Raw genomic sequence first — 22,245 nt, forward strand, 5'->3', positions numbered from 1 at the left:
GGCTGATTAGCAGGCTTGCCTTTGTTCTCCTGGACTTTGCCTGAGCTGCATTAAAGACTGTTAGTCCCTCTAACCCTCACCCTTCACACCTCCTCACCCTCCCATCGACATCGTATGCTCCTTCATGCTCCACATGCTACTTCCATGCCCCATGTCTCTTCCAGCTCCCCCTACCCCGGCATCCCCCTGTTCCCATGTCACCTACATGCCCCTTCCATGGTCCCTCTGCAACCTCCATGCCCACTCACCCAGTGTGCACAACAGAACCAATGAACCATAGAACAACTGCAAGTCTTGAAATGTATTAAAAAACCTGTTCAAAAACCTGCTTTGAAAAAACTGTTGCTCTTATAACCTTATAGAAGTGTGAATCAGACAGAGCTGTGGTAATATCAATAACAGAAGGGCAGACTTTTGTGACTCCACATGCCTTATTATGAAAGCTTGGCTGAGCTCCAAGACCCACAAATGGATTATCTCACAGGGCTCTGATTTCACAGTTGGAAGTAGATAATTGACATCTTTATGAGGTTATAATAAGTTATTCTTTCTGTGAACTCTTTATTTCAATGCCTGTATGTTTATTTGGACAGGATTAAGAGCTGTGAAATGAGATAAAGCTTATTTATTGATACTATAATGGTTCTGTCTGATTGACAATTTTATAGGGTTGTAAGAGCAGCAGTTATGTTCAAAGCAGATTTGTGAATGGGTGTTTTTTTAGTGCATTTCAAGACTTAACATTGTTATAATATGGCTCATTAGTTCTACGTTGCATAATGGGTGAGTGGGCATGGAGATGGCATGGAGGGAGCATAGGGGGTATTGATAGCATTGATAGAAACCTTTTAAACATACCTTTCAAAAGGCCCCTGAATCTAGACCATTGGCAGAATTTTAGTCCTGTGGGTGGGCACAAGCTTGATCTGATTGGGCGTAAAATCGCGTGAGATGACGTTGGACGAGTGTCCTGACATCATCGCACACTTGCGTGATATTTCACTCAGTGGGCATGTGCAAAAGCTGGAGGCGCGCCTGCTGACAATTAAATGGACAATTAAGCCCATTAATGGCACAATTATCTGTGATTTTTCGTGGTCTGTCCAACCTTACAGTTGATGGACAGGTGAATTGGCCAGGAGGCCTTTACATTTTTCATGAATCTTACTCAAGGGCGGGATGAAATTTCCATTAGGAAATAAAATAAAAATCAATATCTGGTGACAGTATTTTTATGAGGTATGTGTTCAGGTGCTTCATTGTGATGCATGGACATTTTTTTCAGCACTTTAGAGCTTTATTTCATTATTTGCAGGTCTGCAGATCCCTGAGGCAGCTATCTGACTTCAGGGAGCTCTCTCGCAGCACAGTGATCGCAGTGATGTTGTGACCTGCCCTCTTTTCACCCCCACCCCAGCAGCACTGAGCTTTTCAATTAATGGTGGTTGGTGGCCGATTGCGGCCGGGGGTCTGTTTCCAAGCTGCTCCCGGGATTGCGCGTGCCCGACAACCGAAAAATTCAGGCCTATAGTTCATGACTCCTCTGAGCTGCCACAAAACACGCATCCTCGAAAAGCTGGCCCGACTCCACGACAATTATGGGGGACATAAGACGCTTACCCCTGCAATGGGCTAAGTTAAGTCTGAAGCGTAGGGTGTGGGGGTTGATACCTGCACCCTTATTCTGCGTCTTTGAAAATTGCCAGTGCTGGGAATGGGGATGAGAATCCCAGAATCGTGTCCTGCCCACCATTTTTAAAAGCCTCTGCACTCTGTGAAAATCCAGCCCAGCATCTTGCATTTATATAGCACATTTAATGTAGCAAAGCATCCCATGGAACTACATAAGAGCATTTTCAAATGAAATTTGAAACTGAGAAACATAATATCAGGACAGGAGACCAAAGTTTTTGCCAAAGCGGCAGGTTTTAGGAACATAGGACTTAGGAGCAGGATTAGGCCATTCAGCGCTTCAAGTCTGCTCTGCCACTCAATAACATCATGCCTGATCTGGTTGTGGTCTCAACTTCACTTCCCTGTCTGCACCCCCCTAACCCTTGACTACCTTGTCTATCAAATACCTGTCTAACTCTGCCTCGAATAAATTCAATGACTCAACCTCCACTGCTTTCTTGGGAAGAGGATTTCACATACTAACTAATTTTCACCTCATCTCAGTCTTAAAATGGAGACCTCTTATTCTTAAAATATGTCCCCTAGTTCTAGACTCCCCCACATCCTCCTGGTATCTACCCTATCAACTCCCCTCAGGATATTATGTGTCAATAAGATCATCTCTCATTATTCTAAATTCCAATCGGGTATAGGCCCAACCTGTTCAACCTTTCTTCATAAGATAAGCCCCTCATCCCAGGAATGAGTTGACTGAACCTTCTCTATACTGCTTTTAATACAATTATATAGTTTTCATGTAAGAAGGCCAAAACTGAAACACAGTACTCCAGATGACATCTCACCAAGGATCTGTACAGCAGCAGTTAAATGTCCCTATTTTTCTATTCCATTCCCCTCACAATAAATGACAACATTCCACTTGCCTTCCTAATCACTTACTGTAGCTGTATACTAACTTATTGTGATTCATGTACCAGGACATCCAGATCCCACTGTATAACTGAGTTTTACAATCTCTCTCCATTTAAATAACATTCTGCTTTTCTATTCTTCCTACCAAAGTGGACAAGTTCACATTTTCCCACATTATACTCCATCTGTCAAATTTTTGCCCATTCACTTAACCTGTCTATGTTCCTTTGCAGACTCTCTACCTCCTCTTGACAACGCACTTTCCTACCCATTTTGGTGCCATCGACAAATTTAGCTGCCATACAATTGGTCCCTTCATCCAAGTCATTGATGTAAATTGAGGCCACAGCACTGATCCCTGTGGCCCTCCACTGGTTACAGCTTGCCAACTTGAAAAAGACCTATTTATCATTGCTGTCTGCTTCCTGTTAGCTAACCAGTCCTTTGCTAATTTATGCTAATATGTTACCCCCTACACCATGGGCAGAGTTTTTAGCTCAGCATGCGGACGCACGCCTGACCTGCTCGAGCGTAAAATAGCGTGTGATGACATCGAGCGAGCATCCCGATGTCATCCTGCACTCCCATGATATTTCAGTTGGCGGGCACGCGCAAAAGTTAGAGGCGCCCGTCGACAATTAAGGGGGCAATTATGCCCATCAAAGTTCCAATTGTCCCTGATTTTTCATGGGGATGGGCGAATCTGCCAGGTGGACTTTGCATTTTTCATGAAATCTCATCTAAGGGTGGCATGAGGTTTCCTTTATTAAATAACAAGCATGGACAGAATTTTCATCATGTATATGTTCAGGTGACTGATTCTGATGGGTGGACATTTTTTTTCCAGATTTTAAAATCTTTATTTATTGGTTTTAAAAATTGGTTCAGCTCTTTGCCTTCAGGGAGCTTTCGTTCAGAGCTTGCCCATGCCCATGCTGGTGTCAGTGCTTAGCCGCCTCCCCCCCACCCCCCCCCCAACTCCAGCAGCGCTGAGCATTTCAGCACGCGTTTCATGCTGGCTGGCCGTTAAATGACCAGCCAGCATGAAATCGCAGTCAGGGGTCGATCGCGGGTGGCAGTTTGTTCCCTGGCTGCTCCCAGGCCCGCTGATCGCGCCTGCACAACGCCCTAAAACTCTGCCCCATGTAACCTTACTTGTGTAGTAACTTTGATATGGCACCTTATCAAATGCCTTCTGGAAATCTGAGTGCGCCACACCTGCAGGTTTTCCTTCATCCACCTTGCTTGTTACTTGCTCAAAAAACTCTAATAGACATGACTTCCCTTTCACAAACCCATGTTGACTCTGCCTGTTCAAATTATGATCTTCTAAGTCCCCTGCTCTAACATCCTTAATAATGGATTCTAACAATTTCCCTATGACAGATGTTAGGCTAACTGGCCTGTAGTTTTCTGCTTGCTTAATACCTTAAATAAAGGCATTTTAAGATATCTTGAAGAAGAAAAGTGTGGTAGAGAGGCAGAGAGTTTTAGGGAGGAAACTCCAGAGTTTAGGGCCTGTGCAGCTAAAGGCATGGTCACCAATGATGGAGCAATTAAAATCAGGCACCTGCGAGAGGCCAAATCCAACCGCAGAATAATCTGATATAGATCAGTGATTTAATGCATTTAAATGGGAGGAACAAAAGAATGTGCAAATAGCAGGGATGACGAGTGAAAGTGAAAAAATACGTCCAAAAGGTTCGTACACACAAAAGCATGAGCGATAAAGAGAATAATTTTAAGAATGTCGCAGATGCATCAGATATTAGATTTAGACTGAAAACGCCAATGTGCTTCAGTGGGACTGTTTATTGTCATAACAGAAAAATGCTGGGTTCACCTTAAGGGCCCAGAGCTCCAACATTCACTTACAGATTGCATGCAGGGTTTAAACCAATGGTTAGATATGTATGTGCATAATGAGGGCAACCACTCCAAGAAGACTTTTCATCTCAATATGGTGTCAATTTACATTTTACTTACGAATCATCTGAAGAATGCGTAAAAATTAAATCAGGTTTTAACATACGCTTGTTTAAACATTCTGTGTAAAAGAACCAAGAAAGTTTTTGGGTTCTCATTCCATTTTTTTGCGTAAGTAGTCCTCGTATTTTAAGTCCAAATTATGGTACCCTATTAAAACAAACAGATGCTGTTTATTGCACAAGGTTGCATTTATGATGCAGCTGTGAGTTAAACACCATGGGAGAGAAATCGAAAATGTGCCCAAATTGAGTGGCAAGTCGATGGAGTGATTGCTGTGGGCATTGTTCCATGTCAGCCTGAGATCGGCACCAAATTTGGCATCGGGTCTGGTTTGAATGGAAGCAACAAACTGTGGCTGTCAAATGGGCATCCCAAGGGAATTTCCTGGTTGAGGCCTGACAAATCCCAGCTGGCTACTGAGGGAGATGTGGCAGGGGGAAGTGGGGGATGTGAGAGGATGGTGGGCATGCCGGGAGTCGTGGTGCAGCGAGGGGCTTGCCCAGGTTATCAGCGCCTTACTGTATTTTTTGTGAAGTCAGGAGGAGCACCGATTCTCTGTCTAGCTCCAGAATAATGGCACTTTGAACAAGTTTTGTGGCCATTTTGTGAGTGATCCTAGTGCAGTTGAAGAACTGGTACAACTTTTGGTGCAAGCTTTGGCCCTTTTTAACCTGAATTTTGTGGCCTTACAATTGGCACAGGGTCCCAATCTGTAAAGTAAAGCACCCTTGTGTCTGTTTCAGACTCTACCTGGCAATGGGTAGGCCTTGGGCATTAATGGGGACAGCCCAGCCGCTGAATCCCCTCCCCCCGATTTTCAAAAGGGCCGGCCATGAGTTGAATTTCATCCTCCATAATGTTGCCCCGTTCTGCAAGATAATAAGCACAGAAGAGTAAACTACTAACAATTGGGTCAATGAATTTAAGAAAAAATGGTCCAAGTGCAATGTGGGCCCAAATGTTGTTGCAACTGACATGATGTTAGTTCCACCATCTCAAAGCTTATCAACAAAATATTGCAACAACCTGGAGTGTTAAGTGAATATTTGTATGGTTTCTGAGTGATATGGTTTTTAGATCATCATTAAACAACCTTCCTAAAATAACTTATGCAAATCCTGCATAAATCTGTACCTACAATAGTTTCCCTGTAGATGGAGCAGTCTGCTCTATTTATTGAGTATCTTCTGCCAAAATTATGCACAATGTACTTAGTAGGAACAACAGTAGGCCATCCTACTGTCCATCAATCAGTTAGAATCCATGTGACCTGCACAATAACTCCATTCACCCACCTTTGCATATTTTTTGATATCCCTTATCTAATTAAAACCTATCTTAGTCTTGACAATTTCAACCAGCCCCAGTCTTCAGTACTGCAGATTTTCACTACCCTTTGTTTGAAAAGGTGCTTCTTGATTCCATTCCTAGATGAACCAGAAGCATAGTGGTATTGTTACTAGGCTAGTAGTCCAGAGACACAGGGTAATGCTCTGGGGACCTGGGTTCAAATCCCACCGTGGCAGAAGGTGAAGTTTGAATTCAATAAAATTCTGGAATTAAAAGTCTGATGATGACCATGAAACCATTGCCAATTGTTGTAAAAATCCATCTGGCTCACAAAGGGAAGGAAATCTGCTGTCCTTATCTGGTCTGGCTTTTATGTGACTCCAGACCTGCAGCAATGTGGTTGACTCTTAAATGCCCTCTGAATAAGGGCAATTAGGGATAGGCAATAAATGCTGGCCTAGCCATTGATGACCACTTCCAATGAATAAATTAAAAAAAATAAGATTGTGCCCCCTGTTTTGGATTTCCTCATAAGAGAAAACAATTTTGCTGTATCTGCCTTATCAAAACCCAGTATCATTGTAAATCCTACGATTGGATAGCCCTTCAACCTTCTCAACTCAATGGAGTACAAGCCAAGTTCATGCATTCTATACTCAATTTTACTTTTTAAACCCTGGCATCATTCTAGTGCTCTACTCTCTCCAAGTTCAATTTATCTTTGGTGAGGTTCAGGACCAAAAATGAACGCAGTGCTCCAGATCGGGTTTGGCCAAGTCCCTGTACAAGTGAGACTTCATTTCCTCATTTCTGTATTCCAACTCCCTTGAGATGTACACTGGCATTCAATATTCTGAAAGTCATTCTATTCATCTGTAAAAAAAAAAGAGTCTCACTCAGGGAACAGTGACCTTCAGATACTGTACTCATCTTCCCCTTTTAACAAAATATCCAGTAAGTGTCAGTTTTTGTAATGCTGCTATGCTCCGTTGTGTGGTGTACAGATCTGATTTTGATGGACTGCTGGTGCAGGAACTGGCTCTAAACATTTACAATGTGTAGTGCCAAAGTAAACTTGCTGGATTTCTAATCTAGTGGCTGTGAAGACCTTCCTCTTAGCCCATTCCCCAGTGCAATAATCCTTTGCCTATCGAGGCTGAGCACTGAAAGATCATAATTGAATTGGGAAGATCTTCTCATAACCCTGCCACATGGGGCCAGTAGTAGCTTCTTCCACTCCAGCCCATATTGAGCTATAACGTCAACCTCCAGGAGGATCTTCTCTATAATGCCAAATTGTTCTTGGTCTTGTACCACTTGCCCATACCATTCAGCTGGCATTTCAGTATCTAGTACAGTCTACCAAATGAGATGCTTTTGCTCAACATGTTGGCTTACTGGCAGCTACATTGGCCTTTCTTTGATTCAGTCATTTGTTACATTATCTGTTCAGTTCATCTGGAGTAGGTTAGATGCTGAAGCTATACTCAAAGAACCAAATGGCCTACTCCGTCTCCTAATTCCTATGCTCCTGTATATTCTTATGTCGATTCCTCCTTGAAGAGTTTGTAAAATCAAAATTATATGCTGGAAAATGGACAGGAGAATGATTTGAGTGGGTGGGGTGGGGGGGCGGTGTTAGGGGTGGCGGTTGCTGAATAATTACTTCACATGTCATGAAAATTAGTCAACATTAAGAACAAAAGAACGTAAGAAAAAGGAACAGGAGTAGACTATTCGGCCTCTCAAGTCTGCTCTGCCATTCAATAAGATCATGGCTGATCTGCTAGTGTTTTGAATTCCATATTCCCATCTACCCTAGAACCTTTGATTCCCTTGCCTAACAAGAATTTTTCTACGTCTGCCTTAAAAATAGTCAATGACCCCACCTCCACCACCTTCTGAGGCAGAGAGTTCAAAGTCGCAAAACCCTCTGAGAGAAAAAAAATTATCCTCATCTCTGTCCTAAAAGGGTGACCCCTAATTTTAAAACAGTGTCCCCTAGTTCTGGGCTCACCCATAAGAGGAAACAACGTTTCCATGCCCACCTTGTCAAGGCCGTTGGGAATCTTGTATACTTCAATCAAATCACCCCTCACTCTTCTAAGCTCCACTGGAAACAAGCCCAGTTTGTCCAATCTTTCCTCATTAGGCAATCCACTCATTCCAGTTATCAATCTAGTAAACCTCCCCTGAACCGCCTCCAATTTACATCCTTCCTTAAATAAGGAGACCAAAACTGCACGCAATATTTGAGATGCAGTCTCATCAATGCCCCATATAACTGAAGCATAACATCCTTACTTTTATGTTCAACTCCTCTCATAATAAAGGATAGTATTCTATTAGCCTTCTTAATTACTTGCTGTACCTGCATAATAACTTTTATGCCTCATGTACTAGAACACCTAGATCCCTCTGCATCTCAGAATTATGCAGCCATTTTCCATTTAAGTATGCTCTGCTTTTTTGTTCTTACTGCCAAAATGAACAACTCCACATTTTCCCACTTTCAACTTCATTTGCCAAATCTTTGCCCACTCACTCATTGTTCCAAGGGATTTGCCTGTTCTTGCCCCATGATCCCTGCATTAGTAACACTATTGAAAGTAACCTACTTGAAAAATGCCCCAGAGTTAAAACTTCTCAAGGTTTCATGTGATTGAGAAATATGATAAGTTTGAAATATTTAGAAAGCAATTATAATTACATACCTGCATTGTCTTAACTTTAATGCTATTGGCACTGGATTAAAACAAATGGGGGGGGGAATGTATATGCTGAGAGAACAGAGCAACAGCAATTATAGCATTATCTAATTTATAGAAATGAACTAAATTATTGCCTTAAATCTTATCTTTATTAGTCGGGGAATTTTTTTTTTGCTATCGTATATTATACATTACTGGTGGATTTTTGGATAACTTTTGATGCAATAATCGTTCTTTAATGCCTCATCTACATGACCATTATTCATATCTGAGCTTTGATGATGATTATCAATGTGGGGGTGTCAAAACAAACCTAATCATACATTCAATTCATACCAGAGATTACTGAATGTTAACAATTAAGGACGGGTATTCTGGCTATTCTTTCCCTAGCTCAATACACTATGGCCAATTATAACATCTATAAACTCAGCTACAATCAGTTAACTCACCACTGATCAGGAATGGAATTTTCCTGGTGTACGCAGCTGAGTGCCAACCCATGTGAAGCATTCGCTTCCCTTGTGGACCTCTTTCAGAATTTCTCACAGAAAAAATGATAACCCAGCATCTAGAGAATTTATCACATAGAATCATAAAGAAGCCAGGTGTACTAATTTCAAAGACTAAGATAGAGTACTTCTTTAAAGATTAATGCACACAAAGATTGGGCTTGTGAAATATGAGTACTTTCATCTGCTCATTTTAAGTTACGCTAAAACCAAGGGATACTAATTAACCTCCACTTTTCTCTGAAGTATTGTGGGGCAGCAATTTAAACCAAAACATCTCCTTTCTTTCTAAACGTAATAATATTGTGCAAGATGCAGAAGGGAATTTGTAATTCAATTAATTTGGTGCCTCTTTAACTGTTTTACCATTGTCAGCCAGCAGGGTTAGTGGTTGAGCTTATTGTCAAAAAAACTTTGTTAGAATACATCAACAGCTTTGGGTGGACTGTTCTGCTTCTTTTACATAATGTTTTGAATAATTATAAAGAATATGCTATGTCATTGAAATTGAAGGTAAACTTACATTCTAAATATATAACTTTCAATAACCTGGATGATCATTGCAGCATGAAAATTTGGGCCTCTGGGCTAGGAGACCAGATTTCATACCTGGTGTATATGGAATTACTTATATTTGGGATATAAAGCACAGAAGCAAGCTAGTTGGTGCAACCTGTCTGCGCTGGCGTTTGCGCTTCATTTGAGCCTCCTCCCATTTTTCCTCATCTATTAGCATAACTCTCTATTCCCTTCTCCTTCAAAAGCTTATCTAGCCTCCCCTTAAAGATTTTGGTTACCGAGATGGGTGACTTGAGTCAGGAAATTTCCCGAGTCACCAGATCTGTCTTAGTAAAAAATACCCTGAAACGTGTGAGTTTTGCTCCAGGGATACAGGTGTGGGATAGGCTCTGGACTGCCAACCCCGGAAACAGAGCCTAGGTGGCCACAGGCTGCAGCAAGTGTCAAGGCAGACTGGTTAGAAGACGTGCCTCAATTCTCTGGGACTTCCACCTATTTATTTTAGAAGATGTTAGGCCCTCTAGCCTTCGCTCCTGCAAATCTCTCCCATCCCTTCCATGGCCCCTCATTCCCTCCATGCCACCTCCATAGCCACTCAGCAAGTATCCAAGTGTCCACCATGGATGGTGGTGGGAGGGTGGGGGTGGGGGGCTTGACATACAGGGTGCATGACAAGCAAACCCATGCGGGGTTGTTTGCGGGCTCCCGGGGGGGGGTCCCTCATTTAAAGGCACTCAGTGCCTGATTAAGGGACAAGGCATTGGAAGGTGGGGGCACCCACTGAGAGCCACACCATGCCCTAACTGCTGAATCCCCTCACCTGTGACACCCATCTTGTGATTCCCCATCTCCCCATCACTCACCAGTGGCCTGAGATCCAGTGACGATCCTAGGCCTTGGGTAGGCATCCTGCCAGTAGCAGCCACTACCTCCCTGGTTGTGCTGCTGTTCAATTGAGCTGCTAGCCTTTGATTGGTTGGCAGCTTTTGGCAGGCTAGACTTCCACGCCAGACCAGGATTCTTGATCCTGGGTAGGCCTGCCTCTGTCTAGTTAAGTTCCTGTGTGACACTTAATGGAGCAGGCCTTGTCAAAAGAGGTGACTCAGGGCTCTAACCAGCTCTCCAGCTGCTGGCTAAGACCCGATCACGTCCATTAAACACTACCCATAAATCCCTTCAAAGTTTTGAAACTTCTATTCACTATCCACATCAAAGACAGCTAATCCTTTAATAGGTTCTTTAAGCTGTCAGTCAAACTGTGAACTCAGAACACCCTGCTGAGGTTATTGTAGCTTTTCAAACTCAGCCAAGAATTCATAAAAACAAAATGACTGCCCTTGGGGAAATGTCAACGATGAGCTCTATTGGAACTGCATGACTGACTGTTACTTCTTTTTCCTAACCTTCTTCTTGAGTTTTCTGAACGAAGGCAGGTCCAACCCACAGTGCCACCAGCTCCACCACGGGTAGGGCGAGGAGGCACATCCTGAATCCACCCCAGCAGAGCAGGAATCAAACTTCATGCTTTTTGCACCAACCTGATCCACGACAGCTGTCCAGCCAAATGCAACCCCTCCACCGCCCCCACAAGGAGTTCAAGTTCAACTGGCAACATACACTGTTACATGCAAGTTGTAGTCTGGAGCTATGAATAGTGATGGGACAGGCTCCAACATTCTTTCCATTACATGGCTGACAAGGAATCTCTCCCACTTTTAAACACCTGCATTTGACATATGTTGGCGAGATTTACAGAGTCGATACTCAACCTGTTTGGCCATGTTACCAACACATCTTTCTTGGCTATCAAGTCCTGGAGTGGGACTTGAACCTGGAGCTTCTGGCTCAGAGACAAGGACAGTACCCACTGCATCACAAGACCTCCTTTTTCTAACCTATGCCTGCCAATCAAAGCTGTCCAGCAGAGGGTTTTTTAAATCTCTTACTGACAGGTGCAGCCTGTTTTTTAAATGGTTAGAGATCTGGGCATTTAAAAAACTTCAAATCGTGACAGTTATACAGGCCTTTCACTTTTCAAGAACATTTATGTATATTCCACCAATTTGTGACTTCCATATTGTAGGTTAAGGCCCCTAGAGCAGCCAAAATGGGGTCCGTTTAAACTCAGCACTGAATTCAAATGGCCTTGCTGAGTTTGGGTTTCCTGCCTGTGTGAATCATGCCCTGTCCCCTTTCCTCTACTGGCAAAAATTGGATCTGCTAGAAATGGGGGCAGGACTTCTGCACCCGGATCCCACCTGCCATTTTTAAAGGTCTGCCAGTCTTCCTGACTCCGTGAAAATCCAGTATTTGCTTCAACTATTTCCTGCAGTAGCAAGTTCCACATTCTCACCACTCTCAGGGTAAAAACATTTCTTTTGAATTCCCTATTTGATTTTTTGATGACAATTTGGTATTGGTGGCCTTTTGCTCTTTCCCATAAATGGAAATGTTATATCAATGCCTATTCCATTAAAACTTTTCATAACTTTCGGTCATCCCTCAGCCTTCTCTTATCAAGGGAAAAAGAGACTCAGCCTGTTCATCCTCTCATGATAGGTATGCCCCTGCATTTCTGTTCTCATCCTCTCCCAGTGCCTCTTTATCTATTTTATAATATGGTGACCAGATTGCACACAGTACTGTACATGTGGTCTGACCATGGTTTGATACAAGTCTAGCATCACTGTCGCTGGGTCAAAATCCTGGAACTCCCTTCCTAACAGCACTGTGCAAGTTCCTACATCACCTGGAGTGCACAGAAGGCAGCACAGTGCTACCTTCTCAAGGACAAATAGAAATGGGCAACAAATGCTGGCCTAGCCAGTGACATCCACATTCCATGAACGAATAAAAAATATTTCTTTATTTTTCAATTCTATCCCTTTAGAAATAGTACCTAGAAATAGTTGGTTTATATAGCTTTGTTAACCTGTGTTGCTATTTTTAATGATTTGTGTATTTGTAATTCCAGATCCCTTTGCTCCTCTGCCCAGTTTAGATTCTTATTGTCCAAGTAATATGCACCCTATGTATTTTTCTTGCCAATATGTAATACCTCACATTTACCTATGTTGACATTCATTTGCCGATTATATGCTCATTCTGCAAGTCTTCTTGTAATTTGTTCCTGTCCTCCTCAGCACTTACTATCAACACCCTCATCTACACCACCACCCTGTTCCCCCCTCCATCCCCATTCGGTGTCTTTTGCAAATTTGGAAATTGTGTTTTTGATTCCAAAATCTAAGTCGTAAATATAATTTGTGAACATCAGTGGTCCTAGCACTGATTCTTGTAGGACCGCTTCTGCCACTCTGAGTACCTGACATCAGCACTAACTCTACACTGACATCTTGGTAGGGAAAGCTGGGTTACATGTGAGAGGAAGGAAAGTTACTCAGAAGTCCACTTTAGTACCACTCAGGCATGCCCTCCAGTAGGCAAATTAAGGAAAAACAGTGACAACATTTGTGAAGTATTGTTCTTCTTACAAGATTGGGCAGTGGAGATGGTGGGTCATCTGTGAAATAGTAGTTCTCTTTGGAAAAAGTTGAATAACAGTACTGATTGTGTGCAAACCATAGCCAATAATATGCAACTAGCATTTATACAACCTTTAATGTAAAAGGAATGTCACAAAATGATTCACAAAGGTGTAAACAGACAAAAATGGATGCCAAGCCAAAGAATATGCTGTAAGAGTTGGATGGCCAAAAGCTTTGTTAAGGAAGTGGGTTTAGAGTAGAAGAGAGAGAGATTAAAAAGGTTAGGGAGACAATTCCAGAGCATAGGATCTAAAAATGTATGGCTTTGAATGGTGGGGCAAAGTGGAAGGAGGAATACACAAGACTACAGAGTTAGAAGAAGAAGATGAAAAACAGCTTGCATTTATCTAGCACCCTTGGTATATCATAAAGGCAATTCACAGGAATGTTATCAAATTTTCATACAAGGAGAAAATAGGACAGATAACCAAAAGCTTGGTCAATGAGGTAGGAGGAGAGGGAAGCAGCAAGGTTTAGGGAGTGAATTTCAAAGCTTAGGGCCCAGGCAACTGAAGGCCAGACAGCCAATGGTGGAGAGATTAAAATCAGAGGCCAGGAGTGGAGGACCACAGAGATCCTTAAAAACTGTGGAGCTGTAGGAGATGACAGAGATAGCAAGGAGTGAAGCAATGGAAGGATTTGTAAAATGGGATGAGAACATTAAAGTTGAGCTAATGTATTAGGATAGCTGTGGAGTATTTGGGAGGTTTGTGGGGAGGTGGTGGTAAGGGGTAGTTATGCGGCTGGAGGTGAAGATAAGGATAGGGTCAAAGCCATGAGGGGATTCAAAAAACAAGAATAGGAATTTTAAAGTTGAGATTTATGGGGAGCAGAGACAATGTAAGTCAAGAAGAACAGGGGAGATGGGTGAGCAGAATTTGGTGCAGGATTTGATATGGCCAACAGAGTTTTGGATGATCTGAAGTTTGTGAAGTATGGCCTTAATAGCATTGATGTAATCTAGTCTGAAGGCAATAGGGGCAGGGATGATTGTTTCAGCAACAAATGGAGCGAGGCAGCAGTGGAGTTGGATGATGAAACAGAGATGGAGGGAGGCAGTCTTGGTGAAGGAAAGAGTATGGTGTTGGAAGTTCAGCTCATAGTTGAATAGGAAGCTGAGGATACAAACAGTTTACTTCAACCAGAAGAATGTGGCTGGGGAATGCGATTGAATCAGTAGAGAGGATATTGAGCTTGTGATAGGTACTGATGTTGATTTTGGGCTCCCAGCATTTAAGTCAGGAAAATTGCGGCTCATTTGAGATTAGGTGCAGAGGAGATTAAGAGAACCAGTAGGAAGGTAGAATTGGGTACTGTTAAAATACATGTTTAGCTGACCCCATGTCTGCATGATGATATTTTGCATTTCTCAGGAGATCACATAGCTCAGGATTGTTGGGGAGTGTATGCATTATGATGCATACAGTAGGTTGGATGGACCAGGAAATCTCTTCCTGAGTATAATTTTGTATAGACATATGATGTCAGGGCAACATTTAGATGAGGAAGTGTATGTATGTGTGTGTGGTGGGGGAGATTGATGAGTGGCATTAAGGATAGATACTTGGGGGGTAATCTCTGCAGGTACTCTGTTTATGGTCAGATAGGTGAGAATGGACCCAAGTGAGTACAATCCCACTGAGTTGGACAACGGAGGAATGGTTAGAGGTTGGTGGCCTGGTCACCAGGGCAAAGATTAAGAGGGGCAGTGAATGCCATTTCACTGATAAACATGTTTGGAGAATTTCAAACATGAAGTTGTGGAAAAGGATTGACACAGATTTATGGGGATAACAAAAAAGAGAGTCTGGAATTTTTGTATGCATTAACTTGAAGAAGATGGACACCTCCCCTACTTTAAAACATGCTATCAAATGGCGAGCAATCCCAGGCTAGGTATTGCTATGGGGTAAAGGTTATTTTCACTTCTGTAACAATTCTTTGATCTCAAACGCAGCAGAGCATTAGCATAAAATATCCATTTCTCCTACACTTGCAATTATTGTGGCTCCTCTGAATGAAATTGGCCAATTAATGTGGAATTATGGGCAATTTGGTTTTGTGGATTTTGCCCAAAGAACTGGACTGAGATTGTCCAACCCCCTTTTACTAAAGAACATGAGAAAATATAGAACAAGAAAAGGCTATTTAGATGAAGGCCAATTAACCCTTCCACAAATCATGCACAAGAAACCCTACCATGGGTCCGCTTCACTCATTTAATTACCTAAGGCAAAATTTCACATAATTCTCCTAAATTAGATTCTAAATCTAATCAAGCTAAAATCCACAATATTCATCCATCCACTCTTAAGCCTTTTATGGTTGACAGATGGGAAAGACATTGATGGCACCAGTCTGGGCTGAATTTAAACCAAGATCACAGTGAAAGAATGCTGTTAAAACCTACTGTGCTACCCTGTCTCCTCTTACAGAGTTGATTCTTAAATCACTTGGTAAAACATTGGCAAGTAGCTCCAGGATGCAATCAAAAGCTGCTAGGAACTGACCCGAGTGAGCAAGGACAGGTTTTTTAGTCATCACAGTTGTCTGCAGCTCAGCAACGTTCACTTCCACAACTTGCCATGTATCTGCAGCAATAACACATATGTACTGGTATATTTTCAACAGACCAAGTGCAGTTTAAGCACAAACCTGGACATGTGTAATTCAGCCATAAACAAAGTTTTCCAAAGCTCTACAAACAGTTAAGACTATAGAGAGTGTTTGAACAAATTCCAACAGGGAGTTTCCAAATAGATCATCATGTACTCTTGAGTAGAGGGAAGAACAGTCTCACATGACTCTTGGGGAAGTCTGAAACACCTGCTAGTGACATTGTGAAGACTTCTGAAAAAACAATGATGTAACACGTACTCTGGCTGTATCTGACTAAACTGTATACTTGAGTATAATGTATTGAAATTGATTGTGGCTTATAGTTGAATAATAAAAAAGATAATAAGGTAACTTTAACCATAGATTTGAAACAAAATAGCCTAATTTTGTATGCAGCATCTATGCATTACAAGATATTTTAAATAATATTTAAGTAGAGTAATTTCACAGCAATGTGGTTGACTCTGAACTGCCCTCTGAAATGGCCTAACAAGCCATTAATTTCAAGGGCAATTAGGGATGGACAATAAATGCTTGCCAGCGATTCCCATATCCCATGAAAGAATAAAGAAAACAAAGTTCTAAATGAATTCCTTTATAAACTGTTAATATTAAATTCATCTAACATCTAACAAAATATTTCATAGCAACAATCACTTTTGGCATCGCCTTTGAGTGTCTGAAGTCTTTTCTCTCTAGTCGTGCCATATAAAATTTCTCTTTGTTCCTCCCCCCTTTGTTTTTTTTATAAACTTGTGTCTCAATGATTTCTCTTCTTTTCACCTGGTTGCTTGAATCCTGCAGCATTATAAATTCTTAACTGCTATGGTTTTGCATACTGTATCTTTTAATTCCTTAACAATAATTAAAATCTTCAAATTGCTCAGATGAATCAACAATACTTCTTTCAAAGAAGTTCATTGTTTTAAATTTCTGGAGTATTGGAAAAAGGTATCATGCAAACATCTGCAGCTATGAAAAGGTCAGCCCCTGTCCTTTGCAGCAGGGTGGCAGTGGCTTGAACATGCAATTTCCTCACAAAGACCAAAGGGAGGAGCCACTGGGCAGATGCGAATGATTCTTCTATTAGAAAGAAAGGGAAATTCAGAGGCTTGTTTGCCCCATGTGACTCTTGAATACCTTGCACCAACTAGCACGTGATTAGCATTAATATGGTTCTGGGAACATGGTTGTCTATTGATTTTTTTAGTCAGGATATAGAATCCCATGGTTTTTATTATGTACTAATTAGAATATGTATAATACAAGCATATGAAAATAGGTGCAGAAGTAGACCATTCAGCCAGTTGAGCCTGCTCCACTATTCAATAGGATCATGACTGATCCGTTTGTATTACTAATTCCACGTTCCCATCTACCCCCGGTAACCTTTAATTCCCTTGCCTAACAAGAATCTATCTACTGCTGCCTTAAAGGTGCTCAATGGCCCCATCTCCACTGCCTTTTGAGGCAGAGAGTTCCAAAGTCTTTGCCTCTGGTTTCAATTTTCTCCCCGTTCCATCCTAAGAAAAGCTTCATATTCAGAACACAGTAAAAGAATTCTCCAAAGAGCAGTCAATAAGACAATCCTCCCCCCAATTCATATTCAACTATATGCCCCTAAAAATAAACTTATGTTATAAAAGCATAATGTCATCAATTTAGGAAAAATGCAAACCTGGCACATCATAACATTCAAGGCTGTGGGCCAAGACTGGTAAATAGGATTAGGTAGGTAGGTCAGGTGTTTCTCACATGTCGGTGCAGACTCGATGGGCCGAAGGGCCTCTTCTGCACGGTGTGATTCTGTGATTCTGTGATTTCAACAGCCTCAACGACTTTCCTCTTTCTCTCATCCTCCACCCCAACCTCATCTTCCACACTTTCATATTGGAATGCACCTCATTGGCCTTTATTAACATTCCTCAGATGGGCTACTCTCATTCCCATGCATCATTAGCCTGTCCAGCTGGTGCCTGAGGCTCCGAATCATACAAATGCATTACAACACCCAAGAGCCCCCATATGACCCAGATCCCTGAAAACTTGTACTGTAAAGCTAATTCAATTCAAGAAAGCAACTGAGCTATAGTCCTTGCACACAGCTCCAGATATCCCCCTTAACTTTGTCCGACCTTCCAACAGTCCCAATCTTTGGGCATAATCATCCCAGGTTTGCGCTAAGTGCCGTAGTGGACTGGTAAAACAATGTCTTACACGCCTGCCCTGATGGCAGCTTCTCACGCCTTATTGTCCCAATCCTGCTGTATTAATTATGCATTCCCAGGAAACCTGTCATCTCCATGGTGGGCAGGTTCTCATTTGCCCACCACACCATCGCCTCACTGCTTCATCACACCGGGCACCATATTTAAAGTGCAATTGGACTTTAGTGAGACACTTCTCAGTGCTTCCAGCCCACGACTGCTGCATGGAAAACCCAAAAGGCAAAAAGACTGCAGCCCCCAGTTTCAATGATGCATCCCTCAAGCACCTTTGGATGCAGATGAGGCCCGCCATGATGTCCTCTATCCCTACTCCAGCTGCAGGATGGACAGCAACATCACCAATCCGGCTTGGTAGGCGGTGGCAGCACCAACACCCTGCAAAAGAGGACAGTCACCAGTTCTACAAGAGGATGAATGATCTCCTCCATTCCGCAAGGGTAAATCACTCTTCTCACCACTCTCAACTCACACACTCACAAACCCATCACACATCTACAGGGCCCTCACTCAATGCCGGTTCAAAGGACATCACCATTCACTCTCTCACACACACCTTCATTGTCCTCATCATGTCCAAGGGACCACTCACCATCCACACATGCCAGGCATACTTATCATCTGGCCTGGCAGGTGTCCTGCTTACACTCTCCCCATCTCTATTCATGCAGGACAAGCTGGCACACAGCAAGAGGGAGAAGTCACAGACTGGTGGAGGAATGCCTGAAATCAGGGTCCCCACAGACTTTGAAAACAGAGTGATCCAGCTGGCTGGCGAGGATCTGGACCTGTCCTGTGCTGATGGTGAGGTCGACGGTGCTCTACTTAGTGAGGATCCAGCAGAGCATACTGTGAGTGACGTGTCCTGTTTCACAGCCGCTGCCATGCGCTAATTATCTCTCCTTGCTTTTGCAGGCACATTTGCCAAACAGCTGATGGAGTGCACGACCCAGGGCCTCCAATCAAGCTCCAAGTGAACTCAGAAGAGGAATCTGAGGGCACCCTCCATGAAGTCCAGTCACAGTGCTCACGCACACCCTCCACCAGCGCAGAGACACACACCTCAATGGGACCTAGCTATAGAATAGCCTCAGGATCACAATCTGGTGACCACTTTGCACTTTCTGATCCACAGCAGGCAGCCGCAGGGACTTCCCAGGTGTCCTGCACTTGGAGGACTGCTGGAGGCCAGAAATTTGCTGAGTCCGAGTCAGATGATGAGCCTCTGGTCTCGGTCATGTCACAGTTGCTGCAGCCACAAAGGCAAGCTTGGGGACATCAGGAAGGGATGTTCGCTGCACTCCTCAGATTACTATGCATGATGGAATAGTCTGTCCGCCTTCAGGCTGAGGTGATAGCGCCAGCATGCCAATGCACTGAGGTCAACACTGGCAGGATGACAACCGCTATGGTGACCTTGGTCCGGGATGTCCCTCCTGCACTGCTGCACAGGCTGAACTCCATCGCTGATTCATTAGATGGCCTCCAACAATGTGTACACTCGAACGGTGCAGTGCAGCCCGATTTAACTCCAGCTACCCTTCTTCTCAAGGAGTCAGCCAGCGGCTGTTGGGCATCAATAGTGAGGAGTATCAGCAGGTGTCCCTTTGTGGGCCTATCGATCCAGGTGACTCTGGGGGTGTCCGGCCCATCCAAATCCCTTCTTCCTGTGACCTCAGCAGTTTGAGCTCCACAGGCCGAGGAGGGGGCCACTACCACAAAAGGATCCTGAAAGTAGGCTGGAGCCCTCCATGTCTCGGCCCTCCACAGGACACCCGCCGAGGTCATCACAGACAGGGTGTAGCAGCCAGCAGGCTGCTTCCACCTCTGCTGTGGATGTCCGGAGAGCACCAAGACATAGCGGCAGGGTTAAGAAAGTTAAGAAGATGTAGCTGCACAGCCTGGGCGTGGGTGTTAATCACTTGTACTTAATGTTCACTATTGTAAATAAACCCCCAAGAATGTCTCTGTGATGACTCTACAGAGCAGACTGGTTCCATCAGTTAAACTTTATTACAGAGACCTTTTCAGTGCTTGCATGGTCAACCAGATCTCTCTGCAGAAAAAGCTCCGTCCTGTGCATTGCCCGTGCTAAGAGCTCACTGGTAGGAGCCCCCACTGTACATCACATCACAGGAGAGAGTGACGATACATCCAGTTACCACATTTCCTCCCCCTTTAATTTTTTATAATTACTCTTTACAGAAAAAACACATAAGCAATCCAACAAACATATATACAATTTCAGGTGATTATAAATCAACTCTTTGAGGTGCTCTTCTTATATGACTACTTCCATTGGGGGTTCCTGAACAGAATCAACAGGATCTGAAGCTTCATTATGAGGCACATCATCAGAACTGTGTAGTTCAGGATTTGGCAACTCCTCTGAAACATCTGGAATGTCTGTTCTACGTCGATCACACACCTCAGACGGTTCAGATAATTGCTGGAATGTCTCTCTGGCACGGATGTGATCTATGTGCTTACGGATGATTCTATCTCCCACTTGTATTTGGAAAGATAATGGATCAGTTTCTGAAACAATGGATCCCGGAGCCCAGCAGGGTCCATTGCCGAAACTTTGTATGTATACCATGTCACCTACACTAAATATGCAAGCTTTACTGTGTACGTTATAGTTAAATTTCTGATTACCCTGGTTCTGCAATACCTTCCCCTCTAAATTTGGAAACACCAAATGTAAATGTGTACACAGACGGTGTTTCATTAATAATTCCGATGGTGTTGAACCCATCGTTGAATGTGGTGTTGGACGATAACTGAAGAGTAACTGGGAAAGTTGTTATTCCAGGGTGCCTTCTGATAATTCTCCATACCAGATTTAAAAGTTTATACTGCCCTCTTGGCTAGACCATTCGACGAGGGATGCCAAGGGGCTGTTTTAACATGTCGGATTCCATTCAGATCCATAAGTTTCTGGTGCTGGTAAAGGCTGTACCATTATCAAAAATGACAATTTCAGGTAGGCCATGTATGCTGAAACAGGGACGTAGCTTCTCGGTGGTTGCATCCGGTGTTGGCAATTTGATTACGTGCACATCCATCCATTATGAATGTGCATCTATAATTAACAAGAACATGGTACCTAAGAATGGTCCTACATAATCGATATGTAGTTGAACTCAGGGTCGACCGGGCCACTCCCATGGATGCAAGGGAGCAGAAACAGGCAACTTCTGTTGTTGCTGACAGTGGAGACAGTGCTTGATCGTGTTTTCAATGTCACTGTCAATGCCTGGCCATCATGCATAGCTTTGCAAAAGCATTTTCATTTTTGATATGCCTGGATGCATACGGTGGAGCTCTGTCATGAGTGGCACCGTACCTTGTGATCGTACATCAACTCTTGATCCCCACAACAAAATTCCATCTTGACAGCTTACTTCTGTGTTTCTAACATGGAATGGCCTCAATTCTTCAGATACAGGTGAGTTTGACCATCCCTGCAAAACAAAGTCTCTGACTTTCGACAATATTAGATCTCTGATCATCCAATTTCTAATTTGATTTGCACACACAGGCAAAGAATCTAAGAAATTCAGTAACAGCACTAATTCTTGTGGAACAGGAGGATTTACAATACTATCTGGTAATGGGAGACAACTGAATGCATCTGCATTTACAATGTGTAGGCCAGGGCAGTACATACTCATACGCAGATAATGTCAGAGCCCAGCATTGTATTCTTGCTGATGCTATTGGCGGGATGGCCTTATCCTCGATGAATAATCCTGTTAATGGTTGATGGTTAATGGTAAAATGTCGTCCTTGTAGGTACTGGTGAAACTTTTATATTGAGTACTACTGATAATCCTTCTTTTTCAAACAGAGAATAACCCTTCTCGGCTTGGGAAATGATTCTCGAGACATAGCCAATGGGCCTTTCTGATCTATTTTCCACTTTATGTGATAACATGGCTCCTACACTGTAAAGAGAGGCATCATGTGATAATACCAGCTCTTTCGATGGGTTGTGGTGTACCAATAAACATGATGAATGCAGCAAATTTGTTTGCTTTCACAAAGGCTTCTTCCTGTGATGAGCCCCATGATCAACGGTGGTTCTTTTTAAGCAATGAATGTAATGGTGCCAAAAAAGTTGACAGGTTGGGTAAGAGTATAGGCTATAGTAGTTGATCATACCTAGGAATGACTTGAGTTCTGTTACATTGGATGGTGATGGTGCATCTTTTATTGCCTGAAATTCAACTTCTACCAGATGCAGACCGATGGCATTCGCCCTGTGACCTAGATAAGTGAC

This window comes from Carcharodon carcharias, chromosome 14, assembly GCF_017639515.1.
Source record: "Carcharodon carcharias isolate sCarCar2 chromosome 14, sCarCar2.pri, whole genome shotgun sequence".
NCBI lineage: Eukaryota > Metazoa > Chordata > Chondrichthyes > Lamniformes > Lamnidae > Carcharodon > Carcharodon carcharias.